The 27,488-nt window shown below is 41.7% G+C and overlaps 1 pseudogene; it reads right to left on the reverse strand.

Annotated features, from left to right (window-relative positions):
- Positions 1-19,365: 19,365 nt before the first annotated feature.
- LOC118455050 (uncharacterized) lies at positions 19,366-20,447 on the reverse strand (annotated as a pseudogene).
- Positions 20,448-27,488: the final 7,041 nt, after the last annotated feature.

A 27,488-nucleotide genomic window follows, 5' to 3' on the forward strand; every position in this document is an offset into this window, starting at 1 on the left:
TGAAGGCAACTTTCAGGATATAAGACCTAACCCTGGCTCAGTTACAGAGGTAACAGACTCTGGCAGGAAAAACTGTGATTCCTGCCCTCCTGGAACATTTACTGTATGATAATGCAGAAAGGCTGTTCAAATAAAACAAATATGTATAACTGCTTTCATCAGTCTTAAAATATTTACCAAAAATTAGGCTAACAGGGCTACATGGCGGCGGCCTGTGTGTTTACATTAGTGGTACAACGGATCACGGTTGATCCGTAATCCGAACCAATCCCACTCCACTGTTCGGCACGCACGTGATCCGAAGATTCGAAAAAGAAGAAAAAAAAGTATGTGTATGGTGCGCGTGGTGGTGGGTCTGTCAAGCGATAGTTATGGCCAGCGATAGTTATGGCCAGTGATAGTTATGGCCAGCGCTAGCGGTCCAAGTGGAGGAGCAGTGGAGTTTGCGGTATTTAAGCAGCCCTTTGCTGCCCAGCCCGACCGGGCTAAAGCTATTACAAAAGCTACTGGGGTGTTTAGCTGCAGACAGGAGGCCGTATTCCGTTGTGCAAAACAAGGGGTTTAAACTATGATGAACGTGGTTGAGCCACGCTATGATATCCCGTTGCGCGTCAACTTTAGTGGCAAGGTCGTTCCAAGCATGTATGAGCAGGAGAAGTTTAAAGTTATGGCTGAACTGTCCCAGGCATCTTCTGTTGCCCAACTACTACAAATGGATGGACCTGCAGGGCAATGGAAAGCTACGTGACCGTGACCGCTCATTATATCACAGCAGAGTGCGATATAATGAGCGCTATGTATTATTGTAGGGTCTACCTTACAATATAAAGCGCCTTGAGGCGACTCTTTTTGTGATTTGGCGCTTTATAAATAAAATTGAATTGAATTGAGTGGTAGATACAAAGCCCTATACTGCCCTATATTGAACCATTTTTTTTGTTTAATAATTGCGTGGAATGAGTCTTGAGTTGAATGTTTTTAACAGGCAAAAAATACTTCAGTAAGTGAATAAGTAAATGTTAATTTTTTGTCTTTTTTCTTTTTTTGCTGATCTGAATATTGATCCGATCCGTGACTTAAAACCCTGATCTGATCCGAACCGTTAGATTTTTGATCAGTTGCATCGCTAGTTTACATGAAGCTAGTTTACATGAAGCTAGTTTACTAACGGTGCAGAAACAGGTGTGATTACCAAGCACTGCTCACCGCTCAATAAATGAGGTGAGCAGTGCTTGAAGTGACACTTTAATGAAGACAGTGAGGTGCAGGCCTTGTTATTTTCCGCGGGAGTTCAGTATCATTGTTATTTTGGCAGTGTACGTTCCTCCCGATGCTAATGCTAAGGAGGCGCTACGGGAGCTGTAGGAGGCCGTCAGTGACCTGCAGTCTCGCCACCCCAACGGATTTTTCATTATTCCTGGGTGACTTCAACCAAGAAAATCTAAAAACTGTTCTGCCTAAACTCCACCTACATGTTGAATTCCCAACCAGAGGAGATAATATACTGGACTTGGTATACACTACCACCAGGTCTGTATACAGAGCAACCCCTCACCCCCATATCGGATTGTCTGACCACATTACAGTAGTGCTCACTCCAACATACATGCCACTGCTGAAGAGAGCAAAGCCTGTGACAAAGCAGGTCAGAACATGGCCAGGGGAAGCTATTGAAGCCCTGCAGGACTGCACACAGAATGGAGTGTCTTCAGAGAAGTGGCGACCACTGACCATCAAAGAAAATCAGTGATCACTTTGACTTTAGCAAGAGTCCTTCTGGCAATGGCCATGGTCATGGACAGCACTTGGTTGTCTGGCGAGGGGGTGATTTTCCGTGCTGGCTCATTGTTTGGGGCCTTCTAATCCATGTTGGTTTGGATGCCCCGCCACATTTGCAGAGAATCTCTTGAACAGGCAACCTACACAAAGCTGCTGAAACAGACAATATACCCAGATGTGTGCTCAGAGCCTGTGCTGACCAGCTGACTGATGTCCTAGCAGACATCTTTAAGATCTCCCTGAGCCAAGCTGTTGTGCCACAGTGGTTTAAAACCATCACAATCAGACCTGTATGGAAGACAGCTACAGCCTTGGAGCTCAAAGACTACCGCCCAGTAGCACTTAATCCAGTCATCATGAAGTGCTTTGAGCGACTAGTCTTGAGTTACATCAAGAAGCAGCTTCCCCCCAAACTGGACCCACTCCAGTTCGCATACCACTCAAACCAATCAATGGACGATTCAGTCTCATTGGCACTCCACCTAGCTCTATCACACCTGTAAGAATGCTGTTCATTGATTTCAATGCAGCTCAGCATTCAACATTGTCATTCCCCAACAGCTTATCAGCAAGCTGGACCTGCTTGGACTCAACACCTCCACCAACTGGTTCCTGGATCCTTCTCATTGATAGACCCCAGACAGTAAAGGTTGAAAATATAAAATCAAACACCATCACACTGAGCACACATGCCCCCCAGAGATGTGTGCACGACTGCACCTCCAGCTCCAACACATACCACATTATCAAGTTTGCAGATGGCACCGCAGTGGTGGGAGTCATCAGGGATGATGATGATGCGGCATACACAGAGGAGATGCAACTGCTGGCACTTTCGTGAAAGGACAATAAGCTATCTCTCATTGTTGAAAAATCAAAGAGCTGATTGTTGACTTTAGGAAGACCAAGGCTGTCCACATCCCACTCAACATTGCTGGTGTCACAGTAGAGAGAGTGAAAAGCACCAAATTCCTCAGTGTTCATATTACAGAGGACCTGTCCTGGACCAGCAACACAAAATCAGTGACAAAAAGAGCCCAGTGGTGACTGCACTTCCTGAAGTGACTAAAGAAGGTGCGCCACCTTCTACAGAGGTACCATAGAGAGCATCCTGACCAGATGCATCAGTTTGGTGTAGAAACAGCCACACATCCAACCGCAGAACCCTCCAGAGGATTCTGCAGACCGCTGAGCTCATTATTGGCAGCTCTCTACCCAGTCTACAAGATATTTACACCTCACTCTGCATTCAGAAAGCCACTAGCATTGTGGCTGACCCATATCACCCCTCCCACCAACTGTTTACTCCCCTTCCATCCAGAAGACGACTCTGCAGCATCAGGAGCAGGTCGGCAAGGTTGTCCAATAGCTTCTTCCCCCAAGCAATCCAGCTCCTGAAAACCACGCTGCCCTCCTCCACACTGGAGTCTCTTCTCCACACACTTTTTGAACTACATAACACTACATAACACTCTCCTCTCACTTGCAATACTTGCACTATTCTGTATTGCACTGTTCAACTCTGTATTAGGCAGTGTACCAATGAATACTATTGTATTTATTTATTCTCATTCTCATTCTTTTCTATTCTTTCTCTTTCTCTTTGCTGGGTTGATAATAAAACTAGACTTGACTTGACTTGAAAAATTGCAGGTCCTCTGATGTCCAGCAGTGAGTCAGTCCCCATAGATTCCCATATTACAGTTTTTCTCAAATGCTAAAACACAAAAGCCAATCCTCTAAACCAAATGACCAGTTGTCTAAACACATTTACTAAATCTAGCCATCATTTACCAATATCATAAACACATGTCACATGAAGACACAATTCACAGAACACAATCCTCCATTGTCATAAATCTAAACACAGTTTTCCTTGCTAAAACACAAGTTGCAAAAGAACTCTGCTCATATTCTCAAATGAAAGCTCATTTGATGCAAAATGCTTGCCACAGTCAGCAATATTTGAACACAATGAACACACCTGGCCCTCATTCATTACACACAACGATTCAAAATTGAAGACACCTGTTGCTAATGCTGTGACCACATGTATAAAAGCAAGTTCAGAGTGCACACTATGATGAAGATCCCAAACAAACACAATGGATGAAGGCAGACGAATTTGATGCAGAGGAGGTAGAAGAGCTGGCCCTGGAAGAAGAGGAGCAGGCCAACGAGAAAGAGGAGTTCAAATGAGAGGAGGAAGAGGAGCAGGTCAACAAGGAAGAGGAGGAGGCCAACATGGGAGAGGAGAAGGTCCAGGAGGGAGAGCAAGACAACCTCGCACCATCATTACGGACGAGATGCGAGCAACAGTCGTTGACCATGGCATGACAATGGCTGAGTCCGTCCAAACCTGAGTAGGTTCACTGTGGCCACCATTATCAGGGCATTCAGACAACACAACAGGTACTCGATTGCTTTCTTTGTCACAATACAGTTTTACAAACCTGTGAAAGTAGTCTATTAGTTTCAAATCAGTTGTGACTGTATTGTAACACATGTCAATTGACAACACATGTTTCTTTCTTTAGAGTTGAAAGAATGCCACATAGAGGTGGGAGGGTTGCCATATTTACAGCAGCACAAGAAACCCTCATTGTGGATATGGTTCGTGGGAACAACCTCATCAGACTCCGGGAGATCAGAGACAAAGTCATTGCCGATAATGTCAACTTTGAGAGCATTGACGATGTCAGCTTGGCCACAATAGACCGAGTTCTCCGGCACCAAAACACGCGGATGAAAAAGGTCTATAGGGTTCACTTTGAGCGCAACTCTGCGCAACACAAAGAGATGAGTATGTGCAAGTAAGTATACATCCATGTTCACAGTACAGTTAGTGGACATACTGTGTTGCTCAGTGGCCTACATTACTTCTGGACAATCCTGTGCTACCTGATTGACTGTTGTTCTGAACACCTGTGCACTTTCACATTTTCACAGATGATATTACAGTTGGACGCGATGGCCAGACCTCATGAGTACCTCTTCCTGGTTGAGGCTGGCTTCAACCTGCAGAAACGAAGGCAAAGAGGCCGTAACATTTTGGCCGCACAAAGGGTAATATTACCCTTTGTGCAGCCATGGGTTCGGAGGGGTTTGTCCACCGGCATGCTGTCCTTGGGTCTTACAGCACCCAACATCTCTTCACCTTCCTAGAGGAGCTAAAAGACATCCTCCTGGACCACCAACAACACCATCCTGGGCCCGCACATCACATTTATGTGATCATTTGGGACAATGTCCGCTTCCACAGAACAAACCAAATCAGAGAGTGGTTCACCACCAATAGTGACCACTTTTTAAACGTCTGTCTGCCACCCTACTCCCCTTTCCTGAACCCTGTAGAGGAGTTCTTCTCATCGTGGAGATGGAAGGTTTATGACAGACAACCATACACAAGAGAGAACCTCCTAAGGGCAATGGAGCTGGCCTGTGTTGACATCCCAGCGGAGGCCTTCCAAGGATGGATTCGCCATTCCAGGGCGTTTTTCCCACGGAAAGTTTTAAAACTCACCTGTTTAAACTGCATTGTGCTTCAAGTTTGCATTTTAAGGCTGTGGCCTCTGGTTTACAGGTGGCTGTAGCTTCTAGCTGTCTGCTAGGCTTCACCTCAGTCCCTGAACTGGACCTCGGGACCGTGTTTGTGCTGTTGAAGCCTTTTGGAGCATTTTCAATGACATTATCTGACCAATAATCCACACGCACCGAAATAAAATCCGTGTGTTGTGATATTTTATCAGACATCATGTCTCATGTTTTATACATCAGATCCAAGCACAAGCTCACCTCATTAAAATCCTCTCAGAATGAACACACTATTTAATCTCCTCACAAATCATGGTTTAATGCAACATAACAAAAAACAAAAGCCAGCTTTTATTATCCTCCTGATGTTGATTACACTGACTTATGATGAAAACAGAGTTTTGTTCATAATGCCGATCACCACCCTCCACCAAACAAATCCAATGTTTGTCATCTGGTGCTGGTTTCTGAGCATGGTAACTAAATAGAAGGAAAATCTCAGGGGAGTCTGTCATCTCGTCGTGCTCTTTGTGTTGGTCTGACTGTTTTTCTGCATTTGTGCAGAGCAAACACTCAGGCATGTTTCACAAAACCCAAGCATGAGCAGTGCAATCGTCCCGATGAAACATAATTGGGTTTTAACGTGATAGAACAATATCCCTGCCTATAACTCTGTTTAACTTCTACTTTTGACATGGCTCTGAAAACCTATTACAGCAGGAGATGTGAGCCACTATCACTTCTCTTATTTTTTCTTTTTGCAATAAAACCATTGAGTTTCACCCTCCTTCGATCTTTCTTCATGGTCTCCTCATCCCTCCCCTTTTTCTTAGCTTCATTGCGCCTCCTCCTCCTCTTCCTCTCTGCAGCAGGAGGAAGAAAGTAGTGGTAACACGTAGCATGTCTTCATTAAAGTGTCACTCCACATTATTTTTGTGCTATCTCAATTAGCAGCAGGTTTAATAAAGGGCCTCTTCTCTCTCCTCTTCTCTTTGCAACTCTAACTCTGTAACTCTGAACACAGTGAAAGACGCAGCTGATGATGAGGAGAACCAGAAAGAGGGAGGACGGATAGGAAATAAGAAGGAAGGAGAAGAAATACGGAGCAAAGTGAACACACAAAGAGGAGGAACATAAGAAAGAAAGAAAAGAGCAAAAACAAAGAATACACAACTCAAAAAGACAGCCTGAATGTTTTTCTCGTTTCCCTTTAAGAACATTTAGCCCCAAGGAGATGGTCCTTACACTGATCTATGCTTGTGTGTGCATGCATGCACATATGTGTGTATGTTTGCATTCAGTTCCTGCCATAATAACCTCAGAAGAGCATTTGTATCATATTTGATATGAGTTTCTGAGACCTCTATGTCATAGACATGATCAATACTTGCCATAATTTCAAAATGTTATGGACAAAACTAAAATTAACATTGTTGTTAACAAAAGTTGCCAAAAATGCCCAATGTATCGAATGCGATACAAAGAAATATATAATAAACATATAATAAAAATATATCATACACAACATGATGTAACAAAAAAATAAATAAAAAAAACAATAAAAAATTTGCATTTTGTTAAGGGTAAATAAACATCTCAGTTCCAAAATTTGTTGATGTGTTGGGTCTTACAGGGTTAAAAATGGATCACTGTGGTAGCGTTCCTCTTTTTCACTTCTAAACCTCAAGTGGGTGTCCACTAGAGATGTGCATAGCAGCCGGTATTGGTATCTTTATTTGTTGAGGGGGGAAAGTATTTGTATTTAATTAATTATATCCATTATAATAATTATGGATATGAAATATTAGTTGAAGGAACGTCATTGAAAAGAAAATAACAACTGCCATTGACTCATCCATGGTTAAATCAACAACTAATAAAATACCACTGTTAACATCATAAACCCCACCACCACCCGTCCTTGTTGGAGGACACTGAACAGACAGTGAAACTGACTTGCAGGGGCAGAACATGGCTGTGATGATGTATTGGTGCTTGTGAGGGAGTTGGCAGACAGTACCAGGAATAAGATGCTTTAAGTGCTGATCTGACTTTTGCACACATTACATATCAGTTTGGTTTCATCTGCAGCACTGAGTGTAAAATGCCTCCACACAGAACTTGATCAATTTGTTTTGGCTGGTGGAGGACCAAGAGGTGGCTCAGCAGCAGCAACACTCTTTTCCATTTGGTTGACCAAATCCATGTGGAGAGTTTCAGCTAAGTTAATGAGTGAATGGGCAACGGGAAGCTCTGCTAAGGTTAACTACCCTATAGCCCATATCTTGCTGTCTGCAAAAGACAGAGTAACTTATATGTACCATATAACTCCCACAAGTGCATACAATTCAACACAACTGCACAAGCATTGTTTTATCCTTTTAAACCAAACTTTAACATTATTCCGTTAACAGCCTATTGTCTAAATTCAGTCCCCAACCTTTTTTGCACCACGGACCGGTTTATGTCTGACAATATTTTTACGGACCGGCCTTTAAGGTGTCGTGGATAAATACAACAAAATAAAACCAGTACCGGTACCAAATAATATTGATTGACAACACATGGGAAAAGACACAGGGAAACTGAGGTAACGATAAAAACAATAAACATTAACAATAAAAACCCTGAAAATTGTAAATTTCCCACCCGAACCTCAACACTCGCGGCCCGGTATCAAATGACTCACGGACTGGTATCGGTCCATGGCCGTGGGTTTGGGACCCCTGGTCTAAATTACCGAGCTAACAGAGCTACATAAACAGCGCGAACATGAGAGCACCCGACTGCAGACGTCAATAATGCAGCTTAATTGATTAATCTCCCGATTTTCGCAAAAGTTAGAAACTGCCTCCGGAACCCAATTAAGGTACAAAAATCTATTCAACGAAAATAGTGATGCAGTTCAGCCTTTTATCGCTCAGCCGAGCCTTCTCTGTTGCTGTGTGGAGCAGCCTTTGTCATTCACCTTTTTCACGTCACTCACTTACTCATCCAGGCATGCACTGCGGTCTAATAAGGAAACTCAGCTTTTTGATATAAAGCTTTTCTTGTTTCTGAATACAAATATTTTGTACAAATACTTAAAATATTTTTAAGTATTTGTTTGAAATAATTATTCGTAAAAAACACAATATTCGTGCCTTTCCGAATACCATATTGCAGGGAGGTTGTTTTACAGTCTTCTGCAGTTTATGGATGTTCACTTACCCATGGTACACAAACCTGAAACTTCATAGGCTGTACAACTCCCAAAATCTGGAAACACAAGTCATACCAACAACACCTGTCAACACAACAGTAAGGGATGATAATCTGAGTGGACCACAAACTCCTACCAAAGTATTCTACAGTCAAATGCGAGGCCACAGCTAAAGCTTGGATCAAAACAGGTAATCAGCAGGACAGTGATCTCAAGCGTATAGCATCAAATCTGCAACAGACTGGCTGAAAGAGAAAAGAATCAAGCTGCTGCAATGTTCCAGTAAAAGTCCAGGCCTCAACCTGACTGAGATGCATTGCCGAGATCTTAGGGACTGATTAGTGATAAGAAAAAGATAAGGAAAAATGCAAGATAAGAAGATAGGTTTAGCATTTTCAACTGTACTTACAAAATATTGACTTCTTTTATTAAACTGAATAGTTAATGGATAAATGTGTCATTAACTGAATCCTCAGAAGTATATTTTATGGAATGAAATCAATTCATACAGTTTTCATACACATAACATCACCCTTGTCCAAAAAAAGTCTTCGATGTCACCCAGCTGACACATTATTTAGAAATTTTATTTTAATTTATGCAAATAATGGATTCGGATGGAAAGGTTCAAAAATTAATGGACGGCTTTGGAAAGCTCGATAAGTTATTGAGTACTCCCCTGATTAATTCTTAATAGCCATTGTCAAAAAAATCTGTCTTCTTGTTATTTCTCATAAAACCGATTTTAAAGCATTTTACCTTTGTTTCAAAACATGTCCTTCACCTCATTATACTGTCACCTATCCATCCATCTATCTAAAAATCTTTACAGTAGTTTTCAGTATTTCTTTTTTAAGAGGATATATTTTAAAGAGTTTTAACATGGAGAAGTATAAAGCAAAGACACTGTGTCTTACCTAGTCCCATCCTGATGGAAAATTGTTCTTTTTTTGAGGATATGGTCTAATGACACGCTAGCAGAAACACTGTGGTGCATTTCTAAGAATAATTATGCTAAAAATATTTCCCATTCAACAGCATTGTGTCAAAGTTATCATGTCATAACCTACCTACTCATAAAACGATCTCTCATAATGTAGCTCACTTGTTTGAATCCTTTCACAGAGAATAAACAAGAAACAGAAAAATGGAGAACACATTTCAAAATACAGCTTATTTTGAATAATAATTTGAAAACATGTTCTCATGAATTATATATAAAAGATATCAATATGTTAATGAGTACACAACATATGGTTAAGTCCCACGGTTATGGTTTTACACCAGCAGGGGGAAGAGTGCACAAGGAAACAGATCTGTGTTATAAAAGCAACAACTGAGCTGGTTTCACGTAATACCTGGAGACCTATAGTTCCTATAGTTACTGACATTTAAAGGACACATCAGGACTGTCTCTGAACTTTTCTCCTTTTCTCTATTTTGAAACAGACTGATTGAAAGTCTAGTGGCCAAACACTAGGAGACATGAATCTGAATGTTACACACAGTAAAATACCAGCCACAGTCTTTTTCCAGGATCTTCACCTTCAAATAAATAAAAATAGTTTTAAATGAGATGAGCACAGAGATGAGTCCACTGTCAGAGGCCATAAGAAATTTGCAAATTTGATGAATAGGTTGGAGCTGAGTGATGGTGTGCAGTCGTGGGTCAGCAGAGTAAAGAGAAAGGGGTTCAACACACATCCTTGGGGAGCCTCCTTGTTCAGTGTTCTAGTGGTGGAGGTGTTGCTGCCAACTCATATTGTCTGTTGTCTTCCTTTCAGGAAATTCAGCAGCCAGTTACACAGCGATGTGCTGATCCCCAGCAGATCCAGTTTGTGAATTAGTAGCTGGAGAGTGATCATGTTGAATGCTGAACTGAAGTCTATGAACAGCATTCTAACGTATGAGTCTGTAGTGTCCAGATGTGTGAGGGCTGAGTGAAGACTGTAGTCTACCACACTAGGTAAGACCCCAGGTGCAGACTGTGCAAAGATGGTCCTTTGACAATCCAGCACACAACTGCAGGTTGCAAGATGCAGGAACATCTGTGTCCAGTATGGCCTGAAAATCCCAAGGTTAAAATGGGACACAGCCCCAGGGTGGGTAAGAATAGCAGAGCTAAGACCCTGTGGGACTTCCAGATACAGACAGACAAACTGATGAGGGCTAACCAACCAGACATAGTAGTGGTGGACAAGGAGAGGAGGGTGGCTGTAGTGATAGATGTAGCTATACTGAGTGATAGCAATACAAAGAAAAAGGAACATAAGAAGCTTGAGAAGTACCAAAGGCTGAGAGAAGAGCTTGAGAAGATGTTGAGGGTAAAAGAATGGTTGAATACTTTTTGCAATATAGTGTGGACAAAGGAGCATTTATCAGTCCTGCTGCTGGGTTTATACCATTCTATGAGTTGTCCATGTCATGGATCTCTGACAGGACTCAAATGCAGGACTCAAAAGTTCACAATCAAAGGTGCATTTATTTGCAAAGTGATCACCAGGTCCTGTAAACAATAATCTGTATACAATAATAAGATACCGGTCCCGTATACAATAAACAAATTTGGCATTTGTGAATTTGGCACAAATGCCAAATTCACACTTTCACCAACAGTCACTCATGGAACAGACGCTCATCAATATCAAGGGCAGTCTAGGCCAGGAGATGGAGAAACATGACAATGAGAACAGGAGAAGGTACAAGAGCTGGGGCTACACTAACTAGAGTAAGTACAATGATCGAGCAAAGACTACAGTTCAGCTACCACCTTAACCCTCCTGTTATATTCATTCTTATATGTCAGATTGACCCAGAACAGAAGAGCTGTCACATGTCATCTGCATCACTACAGGAAATGAAAAAAATCAAAATTATACAAGAAAATTGTAAAATAATCAATACCAGGGTTTCTGACACTTTTGGATGAGTAAACATGGCAGTAAATACTATGTTCCTGGGTCAATTTGACCCAGGAACATAATTGGTGTTCCTGGAAACCAACATAACAGGAAGGTTAAGTAGTGGCCATCATGATGGCAATGAGCTGTAGGCGGCTGAGGTTGAGCAGGTGTGTTGGCCAAAGGCAGGAACCCCGCAGAGCAGTACTGCCCAAGAAAGCAAGACAGCAGGTAAGCAGAGAGGAGAGAGAGAGAGAGCCAGATAAAACACAGTCCGGTAGGAAGCCAGGGTGGACCGGGGGACCTTGAGCCCCCTCCCCAGGCTTCTTCGCATGCAGACTGTCATGGTACATGGGAGTGGCTGGGGTTTTCCGACTGGGTTCAGGTTTGTTCTCTTTCCACCCTTTTGGGGGTGAAATTGCCAGCTTCTCACTTGGGACTCTTCTGTAGTTATCTGCAAGAGAGCATCTTAAACCGGCGCTGCCTGCTAGTCATTACCAGTTCGTTCTGCTATCCACAGTAGTAAATTTGCATCACCTGTGCTCCTCTCCTGGTTTGCTTTTTCCTGTGTTTAACTTTAATCTTCTTGTGAGACTTGAGCTTCTGATGCCCACCAACTGGACAGCCCTCCAGACTGCCACAACAATTCTGGATACGCTGGTAACAAACCCTCACCTCTCGCTGTTACATTCCTCATCCTGGACACCCACATGGATACCTTCCCTGGAGCCCTCGGACCAGGACACTCTCATAGATACCCTGCCTGCAGCCCTCCGACCTGGACCTGCAAGTAACAAAACACCATCTCCAACAAACTCACATTAGCCTCCTGTTCCTTACGACCCAGTAACCTCTTCTCCCTCTGTTGCATTCCCTATTTGCAACTTCCCCGAGATCCATCACTGCTTGGCAATCGCCTTTCCCTCTGGTTTCTGCTTTTTGCTGCCACTCCTGGCCAAACCACATTCCCTATGTTTTATGTTGTAATTAATGTCTTTTAAATAGTTTATCTGCATGCTTGAGTCTGCATTTGGGTCCACTCCTTGTGCGAACCATGGGTTCATTACACAGACGATTGAATGTTCTAAACACATTCTCATCCAAGACCTTGGATGTCAGAATCCTGGACTGTTCCTCGGGGCCGTAACCCTCACAGTCCGCAAAGTACTGGAGGCCCCTTCCATGACATCTAGAATCTATAATCTTCTGTTCCTTGGTGCATAGGAAGGTGGCCAAGGTGGTTCGGAAACTGCAGAAACTGCGGAGATTGGTGTTGAATTGATGGAACTGTGTGCTCACTTTCTATTGCTGGAAAAAATAGTGGTTGGCACCCCAGGAAGGTCTTGAAGGGGAACAGGCCAGTGACACTGGGAAGGAAAAACTCCTTTTTAATAGAAAGAAACCTCCAGCAGAACCAGGCTCAGGGAGGGGCGGCCATCTGCTGTGACCGATTGCATTGAGAGAAGGAAGACAGGACAAAAGAAATGCTGTTGAAGAGAGCCAGATTTAATAACAAGTAATGATTCAATGCAAAGAGGTGTATTAACACATAGTGAGTGAGAAAGGTGACTGAAAAGGGGGCTCATGGGAATGCCTGAGCAGGGTCACCTGATCTGGCAGGTAACCTTGCTGGGGTATATTCTTAAGGAAAAGGAAAGTTTGAAGCCTATTCTTAAAAGTAGAGATAGTGTCTGTCTCCTGAATCAAAACTGGTTCCACAGAAGAAGGGCCTGAAAAGTGAAGGCTCTGCCTCCCATTCTACTTTTAAATACTGTAGGAACAACAAGTAAGCCTGCAGTATGACAGTGAAGTGCTCTAATAGGGAGCCAATGAAGGGAAGCCAATATAGGAGAAATCTGCTCTCTCTTTATAGGCCCTGTCAGGACTCTTGCTGCAGCATTTTGGATCAACTGAAGGCTTTTCAGAGAGTTTTTAGGACATCTACATAAAACCGAATTACACTACTCCAGCCTAGAAGTAATAAATCCATTAAGTAATTTTCAGCGTCACTCTGAGATATTTCTAATTTTAGAGAAAGCAGTCCTACATATTTGTTTAATATGTGCATTGAAGGACATGTTCTGGTCAAAAATTACTCAAAGTTTCAACTTTTCAAAGTTTCAAAGTTGTGTTACTGGAGGCCAAGGTGATGTCATCTAAGTCCATCCTTTATCATTTTGTCAACAAACGCACCATGCCTAAGTACCAGCAGGAGTTGAAAAAGGCAGGAAAAACCTCCTTCGCCTATGCTTGGGTTCTTGATAGTCTAGAAAACATTCAATCTTGGATGTCCCTAAAATTTCTAAGATGTAATTCAAGCAAAACTGAGGTGATTGTATTTGGTCCTAGTGGACCCTTGTGAACCCTCCGCTATTGATGTGGGACCCCTGGCAGAGTATTTTAAATCTGTTGTTACAAACCTGGGTTTTAGGATGGACAGGGCTACTCTCAAGTCCAGTTTTTATCATTTAAGCTTTATTTTATCCAGGCTGCATTTTGAAACAGTGATCCATGCTTTTATTTCATCTTGTTTGGATTACTGTAATGCTCTATATTTTGGAGTCTTCTCTCTCGTCTGCAGCTGGTCCAAAATGCTGCTGCACAACTTTTAACCAGAACTCGTAAAAGAGAGCACATAACTCCCATCCTCGCTTCACTGCATTGGCTGGCTGTATATCTTAGAGTTCATTTTAAAATTTTCATGTTTGTTTTTAAATGTTTAAATGGTCTTGCCCCAACTTACCTCTCTGAGCTTTCGCATGCTTACTCACCCCCCAGGTCTCTCAGGTCAGCTGACAAGCTGCTCCTGGAGGTACCCAGGTCCAAGAGGAAGCTCAGAGGGAACAGGGCCTTCTCTATTGCTGCTCCTAATCTCTGGAACAATCTGCCCCAGCACCTTAGAGAGGCCCCTTCACTGTCCACTTTTAAAACATGTCTTAAAACCCATTTTTACTCCTTGGCATATGACACAGTATGACCCAGATTTTATTGTTTTAATCTAATGTATTGATTTTATTGTTTTAAATGTATTACTTTTATGTTTTTAACTTGTTCAATGTATCATTTCTGCCATGTCAAGTGTACAGCACTTTGTGTTCAGCTGGGGGTTGTTCTGAACGTGCTATATAAATAAATTGCTTGCTTGCTTGCTTTACCTTCACCAAAGAGTACTGTAAACACAAAAACAAAAAACAAAAAACAAAAAACTTAGATTTTACGGTAAAACGCTGGCAGCTGTGGTTGCTGAAAATCCACAGCAAAATATTTTTTTCTTTCAAGGTAAGAAGGTATTGTTATTGCTGATTTTACAGTTAAAAATAGGGCTATGGTCAATATTTTACTGTAGAAGAAAATGTTTTAACTAATAATGCTTTTCCCTAAAATTGACATTAAAATAAACTATAAAATAAAGTCTGTGCCACAAAATGCAACAAAATAATAAAATACGGTACCACTTTACAATAAGACTCCCGTTATAGATGGCTAATCGTTTATAGGTATGTGATTAATTAATCTGTAAATGCATAATAAACTATTATTAATGGTTTATTATGTATTAGTTAAGGGTAAGAAAGCGAAAAACCTGACCGGTTTCTTGCCAAATAGTGAGCCAAATGTGTTTACCTATATATTTCATCTAGAGTTACTATATTAAACATTTCAGACTAAGTTACTATCTTGTAAGCACAATCAGCATTTGTAAACATTTTTTAGCATATTATATTGTACTTCATAAATGCATTACAAGTATCCACAGCTATCAATTTGGAGCTTTATGTCTGTGAAGGTTCTCAGTCATCCAGGTCATCGTAGTCTAAGGAGCTTGCAAAGAAAAGCTTCTGGACTTCTTTAAGTTACTTGAAGACGTTTCACCTCTCATCCGAGAAGCTTCTTCAGTTCTAAGGTCAAATGGTGGAGAGTCCCAGATATAAACCTAGTGGGAGTTTCCCCCCACAGAGGGACAAAAGGACCCCCTGATGATCCTCTAATCGCCTGAGCCAAGGTGTGGAACTGGGTGTGGGTCCCAATCAGCCAAGGTTTCGGGTGAGTTCATTGTGAAACCTGGCCCCACCTTATCATGCGAATTCCTGAGGTCAGATGGCCCAGGGTGTGAGTGGGCCTTAAGGCGTCTGGGAAGGGATCTCAAAACTGGATTATAGATGGCAGAGAGTTGGTGTCGTAAACCACCGCCTCTGTTCAAAGATGGTTGCTCACAGTGGACATAGATGGCTTCTTTCACTCCTCTTTCAAACCATCTGTCCTCTCTGTCCAAAATGTGAACATTGGCATCCTCGAAAGAGTGTCCTTTATCCTTAAGATGCAGATGGACAGCTGAGTCTTGTCCTGTGGAGGTGGCTCTTCTGTGTTATGCCATGCGCTTGTGAAGTGGCTGTTTGGTCTCTCCAATGTAGAGGTCTGGGCATTCCTCGCTGCACTGTACAGCATACACCACATTGTTAAGTCTGTGTTTTGGCGTTTTGTCTTTCGGGTGAACCAGTTTTTGTCTGAGTGTGTTGCTGGGTCTGAAGTACACCGGGATGTCATGCTTGGAGAAAACCCTCCTGAGTTTCTCTGATACACCGGCTACATAGGGGATGACAATGTTGTTGCGTCTGTCCTTCTTATCCTCCCTCGCTGGTGTCTGATCTTCTTTTCTGTGCCTCTTTGCTGACTTTAAGAATGCCCATTTAGGATAGCCGCACGTTTTGAGTGCTTCCTTTACATGTGTGTGTTCCTTCTTTTTCCCTTCAGGCTTAGAGGGAACATGTTCTGCCCGGTGGTGTAGGGTCCTAATTACTCCAAGTTTGTGTTCCAGAGGGTGATGGGAGTCAAACAGGAGGTACTGGTCCGTGTGTGTGGGCTTCCGGTAAACTTCGATGTTGAGGTTGCCATTCTCTTCAATGTGCACAGCGCAGTCCAGGAAAGGCAAACAGTCGTCCTTTGTGTCTTCCCTGGTGAACTTGATGTTTTTATCCACAGCGTTGATGTGCGCAGTGAAGGATTCCACTTCTTGTGTCTTGATTTTGACCCATGTGTCGTCTACATATCTGTACCAGTGGCTGGGTACTCTTCCTTTGAAAGAGCCAAGAGCCTTCCTTTCCACTTCCTCCATGTAAAGGTTGGCTACAATAGGTGACACGGGGGAGCCCATGGCACAGCCATGTTTTTGTCTGTAATAGCCTTCGTTGTATTTGAAATATGTAGTGGTGAGGCAGAGGTCTGACAGTGTGCAAATCTGATCGGGTGTGAAGTTGGTCCTGTCCTCCAAGGAGTTGTCTTCTTGTAGTCGTTTTCTGACAGTCTCCACTGCCTCCGTGGTGGGTATGCACGTGAAGAGAGAGACTACATCAATGGTTTCATCTGGATCCAGGGTAAGTTTCTGGACCTTGTCAGTGAAGTCGGTGGAGTTCTTGATGTGGTGTGGGGTGTTCCCCACGAGAGGAGCAAGGATGGTAGCAAGGTGTTTTGCAATGTTATAAGTGGCTGAGTTTATGCTACTGACTATGGGTCTGAGTGGGACAGCTTCCTTGTGGATTTTTGGAAGTCCGTAAATGCAGGGTATGGCATCCCCTGGGTAAAGGCGGTGATAAGTAAGGCGGTCAATGATTCTGTCCTTTTCCAACTCTTGAAGGCAAGCTATAACTTTCTTTTTGTAGCTGCTTGTGGGGTCTCGCTTTAAGGCTTCGTAGGTATTGTTGTCACTGAGGAGAGTAGTGATCTTTGTATGGTAATCTGTAGTGTTTAGGACCACGGTGCATCTTCCCTTATCCGCTGGTAAAACAGTGATGTTGTGGTCTTTGCTCAGGGAAGCGACGGCCTTCTTTTCCTGTATTGTGAGGTTGGACGGAGGGACTTTGGCACTGGAGAGGGTGGCTGAGACTTTCATCCTGATTTGCTCTGCTTCTGTCTGTGATAATTTATTAATCCGTATGGCAGATTCTGTGGCTGTGATGAGGTCCACTATGGGCAACTGTTGTGGAGAAATGGCAAAATTGAGACCTTTGGCTAATACTCTCTTTTCAGGTTCAGTGAGATTCCTGTCTGAAAAGTTCTTAACCCATTTCTCCTGACTGTCTTCAGGTGTGTTTTCTTCTATGGGTTGTGTAGGTTCAGATTCAGAATGAGGAGTGTGTGTTTTTGAAAGCAAGGTGTGAAATTTCCTGCGTTGTCTTTCTTTTCCTTTCGAGTGTTGGGCCCGCTGAGCCTTGTCCACAAACTTGTAAACCTCTTCTAAGATTGGAGAGGGTAGAAGAGTTTCCAGTTCCTGCAGAGTCTGGCTGATCTTGATCTGGAGGGCATCTATAGTGAAATGGACCTGTCTTATCCTTTCACTTAAAAGGTGATTTTGCGCTCTCTGTAGAATCAAGTCTGCTCTGTATCCCCTGACAGTGGATCCAAGGTGCAGGCTCTTAGGAACAACTCTGGTTTGTCTGCATCTTAGGTTGAAACGGAGATGGTTCCTATAATCCGCTAGTTTCCTTGATTCCCTTTCATACTCCCGCACCAGTTGAAGGGTGTTCCTCCCAAAATGTACGGCAATATGTCTGTGAAGGTTCTCAGTCATCCAGGTCATCGTAGTCAAAGGAGCTTGCAAAGAAAAGCGTCTGGACTTCTTTAAGTTACTTGAAGACCTATAAACCTAGTGGGAGTTTCCCCCCACAGAGGGACAAAAGGACCCCCTGATGATCCTCTAATCGCCTGAGCCAAGGTGTGGAACTGGGTGTGGGTCCCAATCAGCCAAGGTTTCGGGTGAGTTCATTGTGAAACCTGGCCCCACCTTATCATGCGAATTCCTGAGGTCAGATGGCCCAGGGTGTGAGTGGGCTTTAAGGCGTCTGGGAAGGGATCTCAAAACTGGATTATAGATGGCAGAGAGTTGGTGTCGTAAACCACCGCCTCTGTTCAAAGATGGTCGCTCACAGTGGACATAGATGGCTTCTTTCACTCCTCTTTCAAATCATCTGTCCTCTCTGTCCAAAATGTGAACATTGGCATCCTCGAAAGAGTGTCCTTTATCCTTAAGATGCAGATGGACAGCTGAGTCTTGTCCTGTGGAGGTGGCTCTTCTGTGTTGTGCCATGCGCTTGTGAAGTGGCTGTTTGGTCTCTCCAATGTAGAGGTCTGGGCATTCCTCGCTGCACTGTACAGCATACACCACATTGTTAAGTCTGTGTTTTGGCGTTTTGTCTTTCGGGTGAACCAGTTTTTGTCTGAGTGTGTTGCTGGGTCTGAAGTACACCGGGATGTCATGCTTGGAGAAAACCCTCCTGAGTTTCTCTGATACACCGGCTACATAGGGGATGACAATGTTGTTGCGTCTGTCCTTCTTATCCTCCCTCGCTGGTGTCTGATCTTCTTTTCTGTTCCTCTTTGCTGACTTTAAGAATGCCCATTTAGGATAGCCACACGTTTTGAGTGCTTCCTTTACATGTGTGTGTTCCTTCTTTTTCCCTTCAGGCTTAGAGGGAACATGTTCAGCCCGGTGGTGTAGGGTCCTATTTACTCCAAGTTTGTGTTCCAGACGGTGGTCCTTTTGTCCCTCTGTGGGGGGACACTCCCACTAGGTTTATATCTGGGACTCTCCACCATTTGACCTTAGAACTGAAGAAGCTTCTCGGATGAGAGGTGAAACGTCTTCAAGTAACTTAAAGAAGTCCAGACGCTTTTCTTTGCAAGCTCCTTTTACAATTTGGAGCTTTGTTGTAACGTGTAAAGCATAACACCATTTATTAATGACTAATAAACATTTATAAATGGCAAAAGTGAGACTTAAATGTATAACGTCACCATTTATTACACTTGGACCTAAATTACAATCAGTGCTTGAAATAACATTTAACTACTGTCAAAAATGGTAATGTATTGTAAGAGTACCACATGTAACATTAAATGTGTTATTTAAAACATCAAACAGCCACCCCCTCCAAAAAAAGTCCATGCCAGACTGGTTCAGACTGGAAATATTTTTTGTACATCCTTGAACAAACGTTCCAGATGTCCATCAGGGTGTTGTGAACCAAGCCAAGATGACCATTCAAGAACCATGAGGTGTTCCTCAAGCAACTTCTCAGTACGATTTCCTCTTAGTCTACGGACATGTCCTTTGATGGTCATCCAAGCTCTTTCGATATGTTGTGTTTGACTGCCAGAATGACGATCTACAAACCACCTGCTGTGATTTACAGTGTAGGCATTCTTGTAGGCTCTCCACTCATTACTGATAATGGCACTACCTGACTTAACATGCTGTCTGATCAGAAGAACAAGGTGGTGCCTTGATCGTTTTTCAACAAGTTTTAACATGAGCCTTCGCCTTTTCTCCTCAATTCCCATCAGTCCAAATACCCATTTCTTCCTTTTCCATGCATTTCCAAAGCATCCATGTGCATACTGAAAACAAAAATAATATAATTACACGTAATATTTAGAAAGGACTATTCAAAAAGTGGTTTGCTTTTAATTGCACGTATACAAACATGTCAAATGTGCCGTGCCATGCTACTTAGTGTTCTGGAGCTGCCAGCCACTTCGTCATCAATCATATCTATTTGTCTGAGCCTGAGCCCTTGAGAATAAATCTGTGACATAAATTGAGACAATTATTACTTACTGAGACCCTAATTGTATTTCAAATGTCTTGTATTGGTGTTCAGTTATGAAAGGTGGATTGCTATACATGTCTACATCTATATATACCTGCAAATTAACTCGATCCAACTGAAAAGAGATGATTTTGATTTCTCAAAGAGGGAGCAAGTTCTGACTGTTCTGGAAATGTTCCTATGACTTGCTCTTTTGCAGCACCTGAGAACATACCAATGAGTTAAGTCAAGAAATGGACCCTAAAACATGCACATTAATTGATAAGATAATCACAAAATTCAGTATGAAGACAATAATAATGAAATGGGGTTAATGCTCCCTCTTTCATTGATAACATAGAAATATTTTTGTTATATTTACTACATGCACTACATTATCATGCATTATACATACCACATATTTTGGTCTTTCTTCACCACGGAAATCATTTTGATCTTATGGTGACAAACAGGGCATCTAAGCTTCTTCTTTAGCAGGTGTTTCTTCTGCAGCCATTTAATGAGCCTCAGTGCCCTATATTTCATTTGTTTTCCCTCTATTGAGGTGCGCACTCATTCCCAAAGACATTCTGGTGGAAAAAAATGAGTAATTTATTTCATTATCACCTCGAAACACCATAAAATACTCTACGGGAATCTAGTGCAACTCGGTTCAGAGTTGAAGAACTTCATATGCCATATAAAACAAGCCCTATAACCAAAAATAGTCCAAAAAAGAGGATTTCCTCACCTGTTATAATGTATCTCCGACTCTGTTATGAAGATCTACCTGCTAGATTCATGGTAAAAAAATGTTCTGGCGCCAAAGGGAGGGAAAACAAACTTAATTCAAACGCAGAGGAGCTCATATAAACATCCAATCACAGTTAATCTTATTAAGGAAAGTCCCTCCTATCAGAGCGCGACCACCAGAGGCGCCATGGATGGAGCAGAAGATAAAACTTTGTGTGCCTCTGCGACCTACACAGTCAGCATACGTTCAAAGAGATACAAAAAGCAGAGACTGGATGGGCTAGATTGCACTAAGCTAATGGCGTCAGCAGTTAAACGTTGTGAGTAACGTTGTAATGCTAGCTACCTAGCTACCGAGCCATTTGGCTGCTAGCTACGGTGGCTAATTAACATCAGGTAACATGTGAATAGCTCTAATACTAGTGATTATTCCAAACATTTGATGTTGTATATTTTTAGTTTTTGTCTTTTGTTTATGTGCATCAATAGATTTATATTAATAGATTTATATTAAACACCCCAGTAAGGTAGTACACAGTTCCAAATTCCTTTAATTTTAAATATGTTTATATTGTCTATTCTGTAAAATAGTCAGATGTCCATTCATAGTAATGTACAGAATTCACCTCCTTGCTGCTACTACTGCACATTCACCCAATGTATATACTATATATATATAATGTTCTTCTTCTACCCCCCATTTTTGCACATGTTGAGGAGCGTGTCAGGCTACATTTCACTGTGTGTTATACTTGTATAACTATGCATGTGACAAATACAGAACCTTGAACATAAGGATTATTTGCCTTGTAAGTAGTAGATTTTTATAATTTCAAGTTGTAACCATTTTTAATCAATATCTTATGTGAGTTTCCCAAGTTTAGATTATAAATTATTTTAGTATTGTAATTTAATAATTGTTTGTTTTATAGATTCTTCTTCTAATCTTGCCCCTACTGCAACTGCACTTCTTAACAAGGAGCAAGAGGAACTGACTTTTCTTAAGGAGAAACTGGAGTGGCAAAAGATGAGAACTGAAGAACTGGAAGGAGAGAGAGATTTCCTACGAAGGCAGCTATCATCCTTTAAGGCTGTTACAAGTATGTAACAGCCTTAAATCAGAATTAATATATGTTTTATACGTGTATATATATATATATATATATATATATATATATATATATATATATACTTTATCCACATGATGATTTTCTTTAACAAAATCTGCATTCTCTTTAAGCACATAAGCTGACTAAATCGTCGATTGTGTAATTGAAAAACAGGGGGACTCTGAAGTAGCAGCTACTCTGCACATCTTTGTCACTCAGTGTAACCTGAGTGGTGTCAAATATCTTGTTTCTAAAACCAGCCATTTTCTTGTTTGCATCCTGCAGAGCAACCTAAAGACGAACCATTTAATGATCCATTTTCCTCAAAGGCTTCTGAAAACACAGATTCATCTTCCGCATCTTTATCTGTATCGTCTGTGTGGTCATCCTCATCTTCATCCCCAAAGTAGCGAAAGCACAAATACAAGAAAAAGCATTCAAGAGCGAAGAAACCGAAGAAGGAGCAGAAGAAGCTGCGGCAGCGTGGTGAGCAAAAGATTTTGGAAGAGAAGATTGTAAAGAAGAGGATACTATAAATGTGACATAAAACATAATATTATGATTTTAATTTTTTCTATAAACGACTCTGTGTTTGCTACGTCATATGTACATATCTATCTATCTGTCTAAGCTTTGAGCATTTGCTGTTAGGATGCCTCGGTCGTTGACCCAGGGTTTTGAGTTTATTATATTATTTATCATTTCTAGTCTTTGGTTTCTTTGTTAGAGTTCTGTCTTATGGTTTATGTCTCTGTGTTCTCTAGTTGCTCTGTCTCCCCTGTCAGCTGTATCCCCTTGTCAAGTTCGCGTCTCTGTGTTATGTTTCCTGTTTTACTTTGAAAGTCCGTGTCTCATGTAAATGCATCTGGTTTTGCTTCCTTTGTCTCGTTAGGCCTGATTTGCTCCAGCTGTGTTTCCCTCCTCTTACCCATTCCCTGATTGCTCCTTCTGTGTATTTAAGCCCTGTGTTTCACTGTGTCTGTGTTGTGATCTACCGTTTACTATGCTGTATGTTCTGTCTGCTTGCCTGAGTTTATTTTTTGGAGTCTCAGGTTTTTGTTACCTTTTTTGAGTTCAGCATTAAAGCTGTATTTAATAGTGATGGTGAGATGAAGCCTTGTGAGGAACTGAAGCTTTCCATCCAACTGGTCGACTCATGGTTCGTAGCATTGTGATGATTCATTTGCTCTACTGCACCATCAAGTGGACGATTCAAGTGAAACAGGCTCTGTGATTATAATGATGTGATGCGTAAACCTCTAAACTGAATAAATAAATTGTTTTCGTGGTTATTTATCCCAAATATTGTCTCAGTATGTCTGATACAAAAGAGAAACTGGAAACTATCAGGACAGAGTTTTGGTGTGATTGTGTAACTGTTAGAGCTGGGTATCGTCACTGACTTCTAGAATTGATTTGATCCACGATTCGATTCAATTCGGGGAAATTTTGCCTCAGACAGGCAGAAATATTATAATTCAGATCACTAACCGTGGTGCAGGCCAGTGCAGTGCCTTCTCCGGTCAACTCCACTGAGAGTAAATGTAATGTCCCGCTCTACTGTACAAGACAATGGTTACCTGGAGGGATGTACCACTGTGAGAGGGGTGCTGGGGAATAGTCCAAGTGATCGCTGCTTTAATTTCCCGGTCACCTATACATAAATTGCATGTTGACATGATTTTTTAAAACTGGTGAACTAGACCAGAAATCATTGAAAACAAAAGAACAATAAATCTACGTTCTCCGGTACTTTATACCCGCTCAGTTGCAATGCAATTTAACGCTCAACTACAAATCGATGGCTTTTTGATGGGCGCTGAATGATGGTTAACTATAAATAGACGTTTTCTCGACGTTGTTGTTACCTGGTCGACTACAAATAGATAGAATATCAATGACAAAAAAACAATGGTAAATCAACATTATTACAACGTCCCTATAGTAAGACCGTCGGTTTAGTCCAGTGTGTGACCTCACTGGGTCACTGGTTGACTTCCAAGCGGAACAACTAATTGATCGAGGCAAGATGGCGCCTGTGTTTGGCTTAGCCGCTTGTGCCACTAGTACAGCTCGCTGGTATAGTTTTATACTGGCCGCTATTGTCACTTGCAATATTATTTTTACCATCCTGTGTTTTGATTTGTTCTCTGCCACCAATACTTATGATCGGGGCATGATGTTTTATATCAAAGATTCAATGGAGAGCTACTTTGACAGCTGGGACAGTTACAGGAAATTTTTCCCTCCACCCTTTGTGTGTTCCTCACCTGAGTGCATGTTACCGTACATATCGGTGGGATTTAACACGAAGAAAAGAAGAAGTAGGGGAACCAGGGCCGGTGTCCAGGTGCGACTGAGAAGGTACCGAAGATTAGCTTCTCGGATGTGGGAAAAAACCCGGTGCCTACAACCAATTCATCTACTGTCACCTGGTGCCGACGCTACTTTTTTTTTTTCAATTCAATTCAATTTTATTTATATAGCGCCAAATCACAACAAAAGTCGCCTCAAGACGCTTCATAGATACAGAGAAAAACCCAACAATCATATGACCCCCTATGAGCAAGCACTTTGGCGACAGTGGGAAGGAAAAACTCCCTTTTAACAGGAAGAAACCTCCGGCAGAACCAGGCTCAGGGAGGGGCGGCCATCTGCTGCGACCGGTTGGGGTGAGAGAAGGAAGACGGGATAAAAGACGTGCTGTGGAAGAGAGACAGAGGTTAATAACAGATATGATTCAACACAGAGAGGTCTGTTAATACATAGAGAGCGAGAAAGGTGACTGGAAAGGAAAAACTCAATGCATCCCCCTGGCAGCCTACATCTATTGCAGCATAACTAAGGGAGGATTCAGGGTCACCTGGTCCAGCCCTAACTATATGCTTTAGCAAAAAGGAAAGTTTTAAGCCTAATCTTAAAAGTAGAGATAGTGTCTGTCTCCCGAATCCAAACTGGGAGCTGGTTCCACAGAAGAGGGGCCTGAAAACTGAAGGCTCTCCCTCCCATTCTACTTTTAAATACTCTAGGAACAACAAGTAGGCCTGCAGAGCGGGAGCGAAGTGCTCTAATAGGGTGATATGGTACTACAAGGTCATTAAGATAAGATGGGGCCTGATTATTTAAGACCTTGTATGTGAGGAGCAGGATTTTGAATTCAATTCTGGATTTAACAGGAAGCCAATGAAGGGAAGCCAAAACAGGAGAAATATGCTCTCTCTTTCTAGTCCCTGTCAGTACTCTTGCTGCAGCATTTTGGATTAGCTGAAGGCTTTTCAGTGAGTTTTTTGGACATCCTGATAATAATGAATTACAGTCGTCCAGCCTGGAAGTAATAAATGCATGAACTAGTTTTTCAGCATCACTCTGAGACAGGATATTTCTAATTTTAGAGATGTTGCGCAAATGGAAGAACGCAGTCTTACATATTTGTTTAATATGTGCGTTGAAGGACATATCCTGGTCAAAAATGACTCCAAGGTTCCTCACAGTGTTACTGGAGGCCAAGGTAATGCCATCTAGAGTAAGAATCTGGTTAGATACCATATTTCTAAGATTTTCAGCGCCGAGTACAATGACCTCAGTTTTATCTGAGTTAAGAAGCAAAACGTTAGTGGCCATCCAAGACTTTATGTCTTTAAGACATTCCTGCAGTTTAACTCATTGGTGTGTGTTATCTGGCTTCATGGACAGATAGAGCTGGGTGTCATCTGCATAGCAGTGAAAATGTATGCTATGTCTTCTAATGATGCTGCCTAGGGGAAGCATGTATAATGTAAACAGAATTGATCCTAGCACTGAACCCTGTGGAACTCCATAATTAACCTCAGTGTGTGAAGAGGACTCTCCATCTACATGCACAAATTGGAGTCTATTAGATAGATATGATACAAACCACTGCAGTGCAATACCTGTAATACCTACAGCATGTTCTAATCGCTCTAATAGGATATTATGGTCAACAGTATCGAACGCTGCACTAAGGTCTAGCAGGACAAGCAGAGAGATGAGTCCACTGTCAGAGGCCATAAGAAGATCATTTGTAACCTTCACTAAAGCTGTTTCTGTGCTGTGATGAACTCTGAAACCTGACTGAAACTCTTCAAATAAACCATTCCTCTGCAGATGATCTGTTAGCTGTTTGACAACTACTCTTTCCAGGATTTTTGATATGAAAGGAAGGTTGGAGATTGGCCTATAATTAGCTAAGACTGCTGGGTCTAGAGATGGCTTTTTGAGTAAAGGTTTAACTGCAGCCACCTTGAAGGCCTGTGGTACATAGCCGATTATTAGAGATAGATTGATCATATATAAGATCGAAGAATTAATCAATGGCAGGACTTCTTTGAGCAGTTTTGTAAGAATGGGGTCTAAAAGACACGTTGATGGTTTGGAGGAAGTAATTATTGAAGATAACTCAGAAAGATCGATTGGAGAAAAAGAGTAACTTAACATCAATGGTACTAAGAGTAGCTGTAGATAATATTACATCTGTGGGATGATTATTGGTAATTTTTTCTCTAATGATAAAAATTTTATTTGTGAAGAAGTTCATGAAGTCATTACTAGTTAACGTTAAAGGGATGGTTGGCTCAACAGAGCTCTGACTGTTTGTCAGCCTGGCTACAGAGCTGAAGAGAAACCTGGGGTTGTTCTTATTTTCTTCAATCAGTGATGAGTAGTAAGCTGTTCTGGCTTTGCGGAGGGCTTTCTTATAAAGCAACAAACTATTTCTCCAGGCTAAATGATGATCCTCTAAATTTGTGACACGCCATTTCCTCTCCAGATTACGAGTCATCTGCTTTAGGGTACGTGTTTGAGAATTATACCACGGGGTCAGGTACTTCTGATTAGAGACCTTAGTTTTCACTGGAGCTACAGTATCCAGAGTCGTACGTAGTGAGGAGGTGAAATTATTAACAAGATAATCGACCTCTGTTGGGGTAGCGTTCAGATAGCTGCTCTGCTCTATGTTGGTACAGGGCATTGACGATGATAACAGTGGGTGGATTAACAACTAACAACTCATATAAATATTGAAAATAAGATATTGATGTATGACAGCAACATAGATCCTGATTGTAATTTATTTAACAATAAGACAAATGAATGCAATTATTATACAAAGGAACAACTTAAAAAGGAATTCAAGGTAGAACAGGGTATATCAATGGTTCACTTTAATAGTCGAAGCTTATATGCAAACTTTCAATCCATCAAAGACTATATAACACAGTTTGAACAGCCATTCAATGTGATAGCCATATCGGAGACCTGGATAACTCCTGGAAAAGAAGAAGACTTTAAATTAAATGGATATGAATTCCTTCATGTAGACAGGATCAATAAGAAAGGAGGTGGGGTGGCACTTTACATTGATAAAAACCTAAAGTACGAAAGAATGGGAAGAATGACAACTGTTATTGATGGAGTGATGGAATGTTTATCAGTGGAAATAAGTATGGAAAAAAGGAAAAACCTAATTGTCAGTTGTATATATAGAACACCAGGATCTAAGATTGAGATATTTAAAGATAAAATGGAGGACTTATTTACAAATATAAATCAGAAAAGAATGTTTATTTGTGGGGACTTTAATATTGACTTATTGAATCCAAATCATAATAAG

The sequence above is a fragment of the Neolamprologus brichardi genome, chromosome 1, assembly GCF_056152115.1.
Source record: "Neolamprologus brichardi isolate AB-2024 chromosome 1, ASM5615211v1, whole genome shotgun sequence".
NCBI lineage: Eukaryota > Metazoa > Chordata > Actinopteri > Cichliformes > Cichlidae > Neolamprologus > Neolamprologus brichardi.